The sequence below is a fragment of the Mandrillus leucophaeus genome, unplaced genomic scaffold (genome assembly GCF_000951045.1).
Source record: "Mandrillus leucophaeus isolate KB7577 unplaced genomic scaffold, Mleu.le_1.0 Scaffold10, whole genome shotgun sequence".
Lineage (NCBI taxonomy): Eukaryota > Metazoa > Chordata > Mammalia > Primates > Cercopithecidae > Mandrillus > Mandrillus leucophaeus.
This window is the reverse complement of record NW_012098098.1, coordinates 3185877-3200554: the sequence shown is the minus strand read 5'-3', so window position 1 is coordinate 3200554 and position 14678 is coordinate 3185877.

Here is a 14678-nt window from a genome sequence, read left to right as displayed (position 1 = left end):
TTTTTTGAGAGGGAGTCTTGCTCTGTCTCCCAGGCTGGAGTGCAATGGCGCAATCTCGGCTCACTGCAACCTGCGCCTCGCAGGTTCAAGTGATTCTCCTGCCTCAGCCTCCCAAGTAGCTGGGATTACAGGCACCTGCCGCTGCGCCCAGCTAATTTTTGTATTTTTAGTAGAGACGGGGTTTCACCATGTTGGTCAGGCTGGTCTTGAACCCCTGACCTCAGGTGATCTGCTGGCCTCAGCCTCCCAAAGTGCTGGGATTACAGGCGTGAGCCACCACACCCAGCCAGGGTTCTCTATGTATACAGTGGTGCCTTTTAGGAAGAATGACATTTTTTTCTTTCTCTTTAATCAATATTTCTTTGTACTGCCTTATCATATTGGCTGGTACCTCCAGTAGACTGTTGAATACTATGTGGTGAGAGGGGACATCTTTTCTTAGTTTCGGATCTTAGGGAGAACACATTCAGTCTTTATCATTAAGCACAATAGTAGCTGTAGGTTTTTCGCTTATCAATGAATCTTTGTCAGGTTGAGGAAGTTTTCCACTATCCCTAGTTTGCTGAGAATTTTTATCATGAATTGGTTTTGAATTTTTGAAATGTTTTTTCTGCACGTATTGAGATAATTTTATGATTTTTTATCCTTCTTTCTGTTAATATTCCATTATCTTTATATGTTTTACTATCCTTCCATTCCTGAAGTAAACTCTACTTGATCGTAGTAATCTTATCCTTTTATATATTGCTGGATTCAATGAGATAATACTTGTTATGGATATCTGTGTCTCTGTTTATGAGAGATATTAGCCTGTAGTTTTCTTATCCTGTAATGTCTTTGTCTGGTTTTGGAATCAGGATAATGCTGGTCTAACATTTAATTCAATGAGTAGGTTCATAAATATTCATTTATTTTTCGCAATATATTTGACATCTGGCAGCATTTCTCTGCCTCCAAGTCTCCAGTGGCTTTTTATTAGCAAAGATTTCCAAGGTCCTTTGGGATGACTTTCTCATCCCTGCCTTAAGCAGCACAGCTGTTAAGGGACCAGTTTACCTTCAAAGGTCACTGATACCCTGAGTCAATCTTGCTGGACACAGCAAATAAACAGCACAACGTTCAGATGACTCTCATAGGTATTTGATTCTACATTACAAACTGTCTCCCTAAGCACCTGGCTAAGACAAGAGGACACGGAGTCAGTCAGTCCTGGGTTAGCATCTTGACTCCATCATGATTAGTGTGACCCTCTCTGAGCCTGGGTTTCCTTCTCTGTAACATGAGAACCATGCAAGCTATTCCTCTGCCTGGGGCATTCTTCCTCATGGCTACACAAAGCCACTCCTACCCTTTAGATCTTCACTTGGTGGTGAGCTTCTTAGGCAAGCCCACCTTTCACTCGCCCTTCCATAGGTAAGATCCACCCAGCTAAGCCAATTCCCTCTTCATAACCACTGTGTCCTAGAACAGGGCACCGTTTGGTTTCCCTGTGGTTATTCAGTCAATGTCTGTCTTTTACCATTATATCATAAGCTTCATGAGAGAAGGCATGCCGTCGGTGCCAACAGCATCTAACACAGCTCATTTGTTTGTTTGTTTATTTTGAGACAGAGTCTAGCTCTGTTGCCCAGGCTGGAGTGCAGTGGCGCAATCTTGGCTCACTGCAACCCCCGCCTCCTGGGTTCACACCATTCTCCTGCCTCAGCCTCCTGAGTAGCTGGGACTACAGGTGCCCGCCACCACACCCGGCTAATTTTTTGTATTTGAGTAGAGACAAGGTTTCACCGTGTTAACCAGAATGGTCTCAATCTCCTGGCCTCATGATCTACCCGCCTCGGCCTCCCAAAGTGCTGGGATTACAGGCTTGAGCCACCGCGCCCAGCCTCTAACACAGCTTTTAACATATTCTAGATATTAAATATATATTCAAATGAATGAATAGCCTATATCAAAGATGGGTTGTAAGTGTAACATGAGGTAATGCCTATAAGGGGCTTCGAGGAGTGCCTGACTCTGAGAAAGCATGTTCTACCTATTACACGTCATTTTCAACAGTTCACATCAGGGACTGTCCCAAGCCCCAGATCCCACAACCCTTTTAGGAAAAGTGACCCTGGATACCACCAAGCTGACTGTGGCCACTCCCAAGGAAAAGGGTCTGTGCTGTCAATATCCAGGAAAGGCATTCTTCCAGGAAAGGGATCCACGGACCCCCAAAAATTCAAGTCCATGAAATTAAATGAAGATCCCTCTTTATTTTAACCAGCCCCGTGCTGATATTTAGCACTTTTCTTTTTGATGATGCTTGTAGGCACAAGCCATAGGGGCATTAGCAGTGGTTGTGACTTTGTCACCAATAGACTCACAGATGCTTTCTTAACATCTCGAGTCATTACAGTTCTCTCAAAGTGCTGTTTATGCTAATCACCACTTTGCAATTATGGGACTTAGACTCTAGCCCCGCTTCTAGAGCTTGTCATTTAATCTGCTAACGAAGAAACCCCACATATATATTTTATCATAGATTTTTGTTGTTGCTGTTGTTTATTTTATTCTATTTTAAGTTTTGGGGTACATGTGCAGCATGTGCTGGCTTGTTACGTAGGTAAATGTGTGCCATGGTGGTTTGCTGCACCCATCAACCCATCACCTAGGTATTAAGCCCATCATGCATTAGGTCTTTTTCCAATGCTCTCCCTCCCCCCAACCCTACCACCAAGAGGCCCCAGTGTGGGTTGTTCCCCTCCCTGTGTCCATGTGTTCTCATTGTTCAGCTCCCACTTATAAGTGAGAACATGTAGTTGGTTTTCTGCTCCTGTGTTAGTTTGCTGAGGACAGTGGCTTCCAGCTTCATCCATGTCCCTGTGAAAGACACGATCGTGTTCCTCTTTATGGCTGCATAGTATTCCCTGGTGTGTATGTACCAATCGGTTTGTTCAATGGTTTTGTTAGCTGTTTTCTATATCATAGGCTGGGGGTTTTTGGGTAACCCTGCACATTTTAATGTCTGCATTTACAAACATTTTTCTGAGGATGCCCTCATAGGTTTAGCCCACCTACCACAGGGACCATGACCCGGAAAAAAGCTAGAGATCTGATCAGAGCACAGTGCGGGCACCCCTTCCCCATGAAGCATCTCACTCACAACGCCACGGGTGTTGATCTGTAGTTAGAGGGTGGTCTTTGCAGACAGACAGGCAGACAGGCAGAGAAGACAACAGCCAATACCAGCTGGCAGAAACCAAGTCAGAACAAGGTCCTTTGGGCTTCAGCCCTGGGGTCTGCTGGCTGGGAGCCAGGAGGCAGCCTCTCTTGAAAGTATATTGCAGCCGCAGAAGGCGATTGTCCCTGAGACCCACCGTCTCCCAGGCGGCCGCATGCCTCATTTGTACTGCACCAGACAGGGCCCCTTTGCTCCTCAACTCGCTTGCAGCTTCAGCCTCCAGGTCTTTGCTCAGCCTCCTGCCCCTCCCAGCCTGGATAACCCACCGCTGCCTTAGGCTTCCTTGGGGGTGCTCCTCAGGGAAGCCCCCAGCTGCCCAAGGCTCTGCATACCCCGGTACTCTATATTGATATTGATAGTTACTCTAGATTTATACTTACTCTACATTTTTGTGTCTATTTCTATTTTTCTATTTATGCGATATTTCTATTGGTTTGATATTTCTATTGATATTGCTACGTACTCTACAGTAATGTTAACATTTACTCTATAGTTATTTGGATATTTCTACTGACTTTTTAATTGTATTGATATTTACTCTATATTTATACTTACTCGATATTTTGTTTGCATTTGCCCTACATTTATGCATAGGTTTACTTTATGTTTACCCAACATGAGCCTGGCCGAGTTGTGTGCCCTCTGGAAGCCTCAGTTTCCCCATTCCCCAGGGCTGATGTGCGCGTTGGAGGAGCTGACAGGTATAGCAGGCCCTCTGCTGCTGTCACACATCGAGCCCCCTCCCCCAGCATGTTCCAGGCCGGATGGTCATGGCCTGCGCACCCCAGGAAGTGACTCAATTTCACTCCTGCCACACCCCTGACTCCCAAAACAGTGCCAGGTACATCGCAGAAGCCCCCAAACCTCCCTGTGGGCCACACAGGGGCGGAGGTCCCGGCCTCACTGGTCCCTTTGTTTCAGAGCACAGGAGCCTGGAGCCCACCAAGGGCAGGGGCAGAGCGCAGTGGCCTTTCCGCGGGTCTCTCCGGAGATCTCTGCAGCATCCTAGGCTGGGAGCAGCCCCTGGGCGACGAGAGGTGCACTATTAGGAGAGGACCCGAGCTCCTGATGCATGAGGACCCCAAGAAGGCAGCCCCGCCCAGGCATTGCCGGGACCAAAAAGCTCTATCTGCCCAGAGCCCTCAGTTCCCACCACCAATTCAAAGTCGGCCTCAGGAACCTGCACGCCCTCAACACAAGCAGGTGTTCCAATCCCAATTTGCCAAAATGCTCCCACGGCCGGGTGTCGGGGGTCATTCAGAGGCCAGAGCCCCCTGGATGCATCCAGCCATTCCCCATGCTGACTTCCTTGGGCATCCTCAGTCAGCCCTGCAGGAAAGGGCACCTCCCCAGGCCAGGACTTCGGGTCCCATCTGCACTTGACCACGGGGGCATCGGAGCTTGGCTTGTCATCTGGCTCAGTGAATCTCCAGAAATCATGACAAGCCCCAGTGTCCTCTGGCAGCTCCGAGGACATAAATCGTGATTTATTGCTGCTGCGCCACGTCCTTTTGTGTTTCCACACTGCCTTGGGAGCAATTCCTCACCATGTCAACAGCCAGCCTAGGAGGAGGAAGGGGGTTTGAGGAAGAAGGAGACAGGGTAGCACGTGTGCCCCTCCCCCAGGGACCCTCACCCCAGCGCGCTGCTGACCACCTCTGGCCAGGAAGCCCTCTGGCCTCCAAGTCCTCAGGAGGGGCTCTGAGGACCCTGGCGTGACCCGGCTCTTGGGCCCACGGGAGGAGCCCTGGGTCTTCCACATTTCCTGTCCTCCTTGGCCCAGCCATCCTGGCTTTATTGGAACCAGTTGCAGATGAGTTTCCTTGAGAGGAAAGAGGCTGATCTCATCTGCCTCCGCTCAGCAGAGGAAATCGTTATGGGGAGAGCTCGGCACTGGGGAGCCTTGGCCTTGGGCGGAGAGCATTGCCAGTGCCACCTCCCTGAGTCCTCACAACCACTCAGGAGGTCAACTCTATCATGGTTGCCATTGCACAAGGGGGAAACGGAGGCACGGGCGGGCTAGGTCACCTGCCCAGCATCACAGAGCTGGAAAGACCCCATTCGGGATTTCAACCCATGCTCTTCGGGCTCTCAGCAGGCCCCAGGTCGGCCCCTTCGTAATCTGGCGCCTTGGTTTCTGGTCCCTCCCCACGTATTGCAAACCCACCACCTCTCTCCTCTGGAGCTAGGATTCTGATGAGTGGCGGTCAGCACCTTTCCCCCTGGCGCAAATCTCCCTAGGGAATAAACGAACACCAGCCACTGCTTGTGGAGCATTTGCCATGTGCTGGCGTTGTGTGCTGTCTCCTTTGGTCCTAACAACCATTACCGTCTCCATGCACAGGTAAATAACAGGGTCTGAGAGGTCAGGGCACTTGAGCAGGCAGAAGCACTGCCAGGAGGGCCCAAGCACATGATCACAGTTCCCACAGCCCCATGAATACCTCCCCCAGAACAGCACACGACTGCCAAGAAACTCACAGGCCATCTCATGTTTCTGACCAGTTGTTTATTTTCTGACCAGACCATAAGCTCCATGAGGGCAGAAGCCCCCACTGTCTTGTTCTAACCTGCTCTTTGCCCTTTAGACACATTCTGTATCCCACGAACGCACCTTAGAAAGATCAGCTTCTTCTGAGAAGCTACAGGAACAGTCAGCACCTCTTTCCAAAGAATAAACTCTCGGGACTTCTTGTCTGATCCTCTGCTACCCAGCAGGGCCTGAGGGTTTTGAGAAATTTGCCCACACAGAAGGCAGGCGAGAAGTGTGAACTGTGGGCACAGATTTGTTCGGCAGGACTGGGGAAGCCCCCTCCTTGGCTAGGATGTTTCTAGGTGTGGAGGACACCCCCGTGTGTTGCTTCAGGGACTGACCTTCTCACAAACATCTGTTGATAGAATGTCTGCTCTTGCCTTCTCCCCAAGTCTAACTGCTATGATAGCTAATGTCTAATGATAGCTAATGTCAAAGGATGGCTAACGTCTAATACTGGGCCTCTTGCTAGGTGACATTACAGGGCGGTTCCCACACAGGCTCCCAGCCAAGCTCTCGGGAGTTCATTTCACCCTCACAATCACTCTGCGGTCATCCTGTCATTGCCTCATTTCACACACAAGGCAGTGAAGGCCATGAGATTCAGGTGCTTGCAGGGACAGAAACCTGTGTTCCTCACCGCTAAGCTCTACCTCCTCCCAGCAGCTCAGGGGCAGTGGCTCCCCACCACTGGGCCTGGTGCACAGGAGGCTTCCTCAGCACCACTCTCCGCAGCTGAGCCCCGGCAGCCTTGGATACCATCTGTGTTCATTATGCCTATATCACAGACGAGGAGACCAAGGCACAGAGAGGTTCCAAGTCCTATCCAAGGCCACACAGCAGGTAAGTGGCAGAGGTGAAAGCAAATGCCTCAGCTAGGAACCTGCAGAGACTCTCAGGTCGTTCATACTCAATAAATACTTGTGGAGTGAACAACGAATACATGAATGGAGTATGACTGTGCTCACCACTGATGCCACCATTTCATCATTACTAGAGCTCAGGAGGTGTTGGGCCAAGGGGAGGATGGCCCATTGGCATCCTGTGGCAGATACTGTGGGCCTGGGGGTAAGAGAGAGCAACAGCGCTGCCTACTTGGCCATGGGGTCCCTGGGGCAGCATCACCCAGCAGTCATTGCCATGAGCCTACTGGTCATTGATATAAGCCCAGGGGTCATCGCCATAGACCCAGGGGTCATCGCCACGGGCTCAATGGTCATTACCATGGGTTATGAAGGCCTGGACTCTCCCCAGCTCTGCCATTTATTGGCTGGTCAACATTGAAAAAGAAACATCTGTGCCTCCATCTCACCATCTGCAAAATGGGGTAACAGCCCCCATCCCTACACCAGGTGGGCAGAATTGGATGAGACAGTGACAGGTGGGGAGGACAGGCGCCCCCTAGAGGTTGTCAGTGATGAGAGTGTGGAGGCCTCACAGGCCACTCCAAGGGGAGCTCCTTGACCACAGGGCTTTGTCTGTCCTGAGCACACAGCAGGGTGCCTGGCACACAGGAGGCACTCTGTTAGTGTGGAGAAAGGGAAAACGCATTTACAAGCATGGACTTTAGAACCACTCAGAACCGGGTCCAAATCGTACCATAAAACTCACTGTGAGTCCCCAGACAAGCAGTTTGACCTTTCCGATCCTCGGTTTCCCTATCTCTAAAATGGGAATAATAGAATCTACCTCCCCAGATTGTCTCAAAGAATAAATGAGATCAATGCACTTCCTGCAGAAGTAGCAGTTAGGATTCTTATCACTATTATCACTAATCAGAGTCCCTTTGAGAACTCATGAAAATAACACCCTACGTCTTTTCTCTGCCTAAAGCTTTCAGCTTCCCACAGTGCCAAAAGGCAGGTTGGGGATGGCAGGGAGAAGAGAGAGGAGGGAAAGGGAAGGGAGAGGGAATGGGAGGTGCCCTCCTGCCATCGAGAGAGAGTGCAACCATCTCTGGGAACCCGACTGGCGCCCCGGAGCCAAAAGGCGGAGGCCAGGCGGGGCAGGTTTTGATGCTCTATTGCCCAGGGGCCACAGATGGGGATCTGATAAGACCTCTCCACTTCCTCCAGGGAGCCAGCGGCAGGGGAAAAGGAGGCCCCAGACAGGGAGAGAACAGCAGGCCCGTCCCCCTTCCCCCCCTTTCCGGGCAGAGTGGAGAGCCCAGCCCCGGACACAGGGGAGGAGTGAGCGCTGGCAGGGTTGAGAGCTGACTTTTAAAAATTGATGTGCAACTGTCATCCTAAGTGTACACTCCATGCATTTTTACATGCGGATACACCCATATAGCCCCCTCCCAGATCAAAAGACAAAACATTTCCATCTCCCCAGGAAATTCTCACTCCAGTCAATATCTCCCCTTCTCTGCCTGTGACAACCACCGATCGCATTGCTGTCGCAGTCAATCCATGAATGGACCTGTTCCTGAGCACGCAATCGAGCCCTGCAGGAGGTGGTCGTCTGTGCGTGGCTTGGAGATTTCCGCAACATGGTTGCATCCCTCTACGAGGCATTCTTGCTTCTGAGTGGGACTCCAATGTCCCAATGTCCGAATGCACTCCAGGTGGTTGACTGGAGTCAACCCTCCCATTCACGACGATGGTCACTGGGTCATCTCCAGGGCAGGGCCACTATCGATAAAGCCACTGCAGATGTTTTTGCACTAGTCCCTTGCCTTCATTTATCTTGAGTATATGTCTAGAGGGGGAAGAACTGGATGGAGTTTCCAGCATCCTGGCCTCATTTTAGATTCCCGACCAGCACTGCGGGAGGGTTCTGGCTGCCCTACCTCCTCTCCAACCCCTCATATTCTCGTGTGTGGCACTTTTCATATGTGTGACTTTGGACACACACCTGGACATCAGAGTTCCCCATTTTCCTCATCTGCAAAGTGGGGGTAATAATAGAACCTACTTCTTCGAGTTACTTCAAGGATGACATAAAGTAATTCATTTTAAAACTTGGCCCCACCGTCAACGCTCAGTACACTTGAGTGGGAAACATGACCATCCACTCAGATTCCACTAGGACCTCAGTATCTTCTTCCATTCCTCCTCCTTCCAGCTATTTTCCAAGCTCTATTGAGGTCACCCCTTTCCCCAAAGGGTGTCTCCAATCCAGGTCTTCCTCCCCAGTCCCTCTCCAGCTTCCCTCCCTCAACCCTCGCAGCCCCTAAAGGCAGCCCCCTCACTACCTCTAACTCCTGTAACTCTAGTCCTTCCCTCACATCACTGTAGCCCAAGCACTCTCCTTAAAGCCAGGTTATGTTCACCCTGCTCAAACACCTTCTGAGGCTTCCCACGGCCATGCTTTATCTGCCAATGACTCACTCATCCTGCCAGTCACCCCAGGTCCTCCCCACTCCTCACACCTCCTGTGGAGTCAGTCCCACCACCCACCCCTCAGCAGCTGCCCAGCAGCCACTCTGCTTTCTTCCTCTCCTTGCTTCTCTTTCCTGCCTGGTGCGCAGGCAGCATGAACCCCCCAGGCGGCTGCCCCCTGGGCTTATGGTGTCACCTGACCTGCACCCCTGTTCCTGTCGGGGTATTCTCCTCTCTTCTCAGGACAGAGGGCCCATATCAGCCTTCACACAACAGTTTGCTGGCTTCTCCTGAGGTTTTTAATCTGTGGGTCCACCATGGCTGAGCGTGGGCAAATGGGGGGCGGGGCCATGTGGTCTCCAGAAGCTTCTTTTGGTCTCTGTTTGGAAGAGTTCTAGCTTGCAACAAGCTCTTTTTAACTTTTTATTCAAGATACAGAATACCTAAGTCATATGTAAAGAGCTCCATGATTTTCTACACAGGGATGTGCTTAACAGCCTAGCCCCTGAAGCTATATTATACACCTCCCCTGCCACTTCCCACAGGCCTTCTGTGACCCCTGACCTAATCCACCACATCCTCCAGTGTCTCTCAAAGCCACCCTGCTCCTCTTCCGCACACCATAAAACATGCATTCCTCTGGGCCCTATCCGTCCAAGCTCAGCCCTAAAACCTCAAACAGTGGGGGAGGGTCTCTCTCTTGTCACCGAGCCCAGCCCCTGGCACAGGGCTTGGCACATTGTAGGCGCTCTCCATATTTTATGTGACTGGAGGAGTTGTTAGGTTTCCCTCCTCACCCCCTCTCACCTCACTGCTCTGATAAGGGAACACTCGGCCCTTTGATCAGTCAGCCAGGCAGCTTCTAGGCTCCTTCTCTGGGGAGCTCCGGAATTCTGAAGGCACAACCTGCAGGGAGAACTCCCACTTCCCCAGGGGGCCAGCCTGGCAAAAGACCCAGGACAGAAGCCAACTCGAGCCTGGTCTCAGGCCTCCTGGGCCATCTTAGAGGGCTCAGATCTTCCCCAAAGGGAACATCAAAGGCCAGCCTCCACTTCAGAGGCAGGAATTTGGATTGCGGAGATAATTGGGTCATAGGGTGACAGATAACCATGGGAGAGATAATTGGGTCCCTTGAAAGGCTCACTTCTAGAGTATGGGGCAGGGTCTGCCAGATCTGCATCTCCTGGGATTCCGGCTGGATCAGAAGCCCCCAGTTTGGAAGACTCAAAGGAAAAAAAAAAAAAAAAAACCAACTCACCCAGGGCTCCAACAACCTGACAGGACATTGTGAGAAATCCAGAAACCTCTGTTGCCAGCGGGGGTTTACTTCGGTCCAACCCTATGGAAAACCGTCTTACAGGATTTGCTGAAGCTCAGCATGAGTGTCGCTCCTCGTGGCTCAGCAATTCCACACCTAGGCGTGTCCCCTACAGACGTGCATCCGTACAGTCACCAAAAGGTGCATTCTAGAATGTTCATGGCGGTACATAGTATGTGCTAGAATTGCAATAGGCCAAAACTGGAAATTATCCAATGCCCATCAACAGGGAGATAGGTACACGAATGGTTGTGTGTTCACAGAACGGAATGCTCCACAGTTAAAATGAACATGCTGTCACCACATCAACCGCAAGGGGGAATCTCCCATGATCCCTAAAACAGGAAACTAAGCATTGATCATTTTGCCACGCGTAGCCAGCTCCGCCCCTCGGCTGGCAGGTGCTGCAGGAGCTTGGCTCACCGGAGCCCCAGAAGGCACACAGCCCTGCTGGCCCTGCTCCAAGGGGAACCTCATGCAGCTGGCTCCCCTGCCACTCTCGTGGTCACACAGCCCATCTTATCTTGGAGCCAGGCCCAGGCCAAAATCAAGGAGAAATAATCAAATGCGCATCAATAAGCCTGTGTCCTGTGACCTCATCACAAAGGAACACAAATTGGGAAAGGGAGATGAGGGGACTTAAAACAACAGAAATGTATTCTCTCCCAGTGCTGTGGTCCAGAAGTCTGAAATCAAGGTGTCAGCAGGGACCCAGTCCCTCCAGAGGCTCTAGAGAAGGCTCCTTCTTATCTCTTCCAGCTCCTGGGAACTCCAGGCAGCCCTGGGCTGTGACTGCATAGCCATCATCTCTGCCTCTGTCCCCGCAAGGCCTTCTCTCTGTGCCTCTCTGTCCTTTCCTCTTTTTGTAAGGACCCTGGTCACTGGCTTCAGGGCCCACTTGGCTGATCCAGGATGATCCCATCCTGAGATTCTTAACTTAATTCCACCTGCAAAGACCCTTTTCTCCAGTGAGGTGACATTCACAGCATTCATAGGTACCAAGGTTTGAGACTTTAACATCTGTACTCGGGGGTCACCATTTAGCTCATAACATCTCCACTCCTCCTCGATAAACCAAAATTCTACACAAGGTCTGAAATGGGCCACTGATGACCTCAGAGAATGAATGCCTTCAGGTACAGGGTACACACCTTCTCTGGAACCATCCCTAGAGGCAGCCAAAGGCCTTGGCATAGAGCATGGGTGGAAATCTGAGGCTCCATGAACCCCCAGGCTCTTGTTGGATGTGGGTTCCCCCAGAACCAGGCCCTGAGATGAGGCTTCCAGTGCAATAGGCGTATCTGGGAGGTGCTCTGGGAAACCAGCAGTGGTGGGTGAGAAAGGGGAAGAGAAGACAAGGAGGCCAGCAAATGGCAGCCCCCAGGCCTGCCAGCACAGTGGGCACCGGGAGCCCAGCTGAGGGGAACGGGAGACGCATCACGCCCACCAGGTGGAGGCCATGTTTGTCCACCGGACCCCCATCCCTCAGTAAGGGCTGCTTTGGGAACACTGACCTTCCAGTGTTGCAGGCTCGCCCTGCGTGGTCTGAGGAAGCTTCCGTGGTTGGACAAAGGCCTTGGCTAGAACCCAAGTATGTGGATGATGAAGAGCCTCTAGCTTGCAGAGGGGCATAGAGGGCACAGGCAGGGTCCGGCGTGCATGGCTGGGACAGTGGGTCTGTACAATCCATCTCCTGTGTAAGTCTATGCGTTTTGTTTTATGGATTTAGAAAGCTTATTCCAAGAAGAGTTTCCTATGGCTGCTGTAACAAAGGACCCAAAACTGAGCAGTTCACCTCACAGATCCATTCTCTTACAGGCCTCAGGGCCAAAGTCCCAAACAGCCTCACTGGGCTGAATCCAAGGTGTGGGCATGGCTGGTTCCTCCTGGAGGCTCCAGGGGAAAATCCGGCCTCTCACCTTTTCCAGCTTCCAGAGGCCACCCACATTCCCTGACTCACGGCTCCTTCCCCCATCTTCACAGCCCTCAATTGCATGGCTCTGACCTCTGCTTCCATCCTCACAGTGCTTCTCTGACTCTGCACCTCCTGCCCCTCTCCACAGGGACCCCACGACGACACTGGGCACCCAGATAATCCATGATACTCTCCCCATTGCAAGCAAAGTCCTTAACCCAGTCACATCTGCATGCGACGGGGCAGATACTCACAGGCTCTGGAGATCTGGACACGCACAGCTCTGGCAGTCATTGTTCTGCTGACCACGAGGTCCTCAGGCTCCACCAGACAACCAGAGGCGTCCCAGGCCCCAGCAAGGCAGGATCCCTGCAGAGACACCAAGAATTTCAAGCTTTTGGAGGTCTGGCCAGTCCAGAACGTGACTGCTGATTTCAGGCTGAGCCAGTCCTGGCAGAAAACAGTGACCCCCTCAGAGAGTTCAAGTGAAAACGGCACAGCGCAGGGCCCACTCACGGCACAGCGCAGGGCCCACTCACGGCACAGCGCAGGGCCCACTCACGGCACAGCGCAGGGCCCACTCACGGCACAGCGGGCAGAGTCAAGGGGACAGGTAAGGGACATGGAGGCCCCAAGGTGAGTGGCAGCGGAAACTGTGACCACCCCAGGGCAGAAGGGACAAGGGGAGGAAATAGTGTCACTGGCCGGGGGGGAGCGGGGAGCACCGAGCCAGAGAGATACAGCCACGGTCAGGGCTGTGGTGGCAGAACGGGGGGGACAGGATGAGAAAAACCCCAACCCTGCCACCTCCTGTTCTTGGGACTTGTCCAGTGGCCCCAGCAGCCAAAGTCACCGGGAGCCAGTGGGTGGAAGCCCAAGATGTGGGTGTGTCAACTGTCTCCCGCAGCAGGTACAGGGCAGACAGGGTGGAGCACGAGGAGCCACCGGCCCCACCTCAGCATCTCTGAGCCACATCCCTCGCAAAGCTTCTCTGGTTTTATAGCCCAGCTGCCACAAAATTCCTGGTGATGGGGTAGCCCACACCTGGGAGGCAGGGACTCCCTGCAGCCCTGGGGCGGGGGGCAGTGAGGCCAACCCCAGCAACTTCATCTGAAGCCAGGGGAAGCCAGTGCCCGCCGAAAGGAATAAAAATGAACGCAATGTTATGTGACTTGACAGGATCCCTGGAGTTTTATTCAAGGACTAAGAAATAAGGATTAAAACAAAGAGGAAGGGAACAAAGGCTTGTAGTGCAAGGAACAGATTTGCCTTTCGACCCAGAAGACAGGCTATTTATTTGAACAAGAACTCGGACAACTCTCTTTTTATCCCCTTTGGAGCATATTTTATGTCGCCAAGAATTTCACAGTGATTACAACTAGCAAAGAAACAAATCCTTTTAAAACTGCCTATTTATAGCAAAGGGTAGGCAGGTTTTCAAAGCAGCAGGAGTGGCAAGACTTTAGAACATCTTTTGAAGTTGACGGTCTGCAGGATTTACTGACGCTGAACACACACTCCACCTGTGACCCAGCAATTACACTTCTGGGCAGATTCCCACCCCAAATAGGGATGCGCATTCACCAAAAGGCACAGGCTAGAATGTTGGGAACTGTCCTGCTCAAATGTCCATCAGTGGTAAAATGGGTAAGTGAATCAGGACAGGCTCCCTGTGGAATACTATACAGCAAAGAAAATGAGAATTTGGCAACCACACGGTCACAAGCACAAAGATGATCAAAAGAGGCCACACGCCACGGCCATAAAGCTCAAACTCAAACAACTTCTCAGTGGTGACAGAGGTCGCATTGTGGTTCCTGGGAAGGGCAGTTGCCAGAATGGAGGAAAATGAGGGGGCCTTTTGGGAGCTGGGGCATGTTGTGTCCCTTCACCTGGGACCTGAGCCCTGAAAACCTGTGACGCCATCTCCCAGGAGGAGAGCAGAGGAGTCCCTTCTCCCTCCCAGTTCGAGTAGGGGCCGGGTTAGATCTGAGTTCCTTAGATTTACGTCATTCAAGTGAAACGACCACACTTTGGGGGCGTCTGCATTCCACCGGTGGTTTCTGTTTACTCACTGTATTTTCAACTTTTTCACTTACATATTTTATTTAAGGGACAACTGCATATCATTAAGATCATAGAAAAATCAGCCCTGCTTTGCAGAAATGGAAAGTCGCCATAAAAATTAACACAGTGCCACAATCCCTCATCCACAACACAAACCCAAGGCTCTGAAAAACAAAAGGGTTTTTGTTTGTTTGTTTTTTGTTTTTTTTGCTTTTATTTATTATTTATTTGTAAATTTGGTACATTCTTCTTTGGTGGCAAACCCAACTTGAACTGACTTGGGGCTCTCTGTAGTCTCT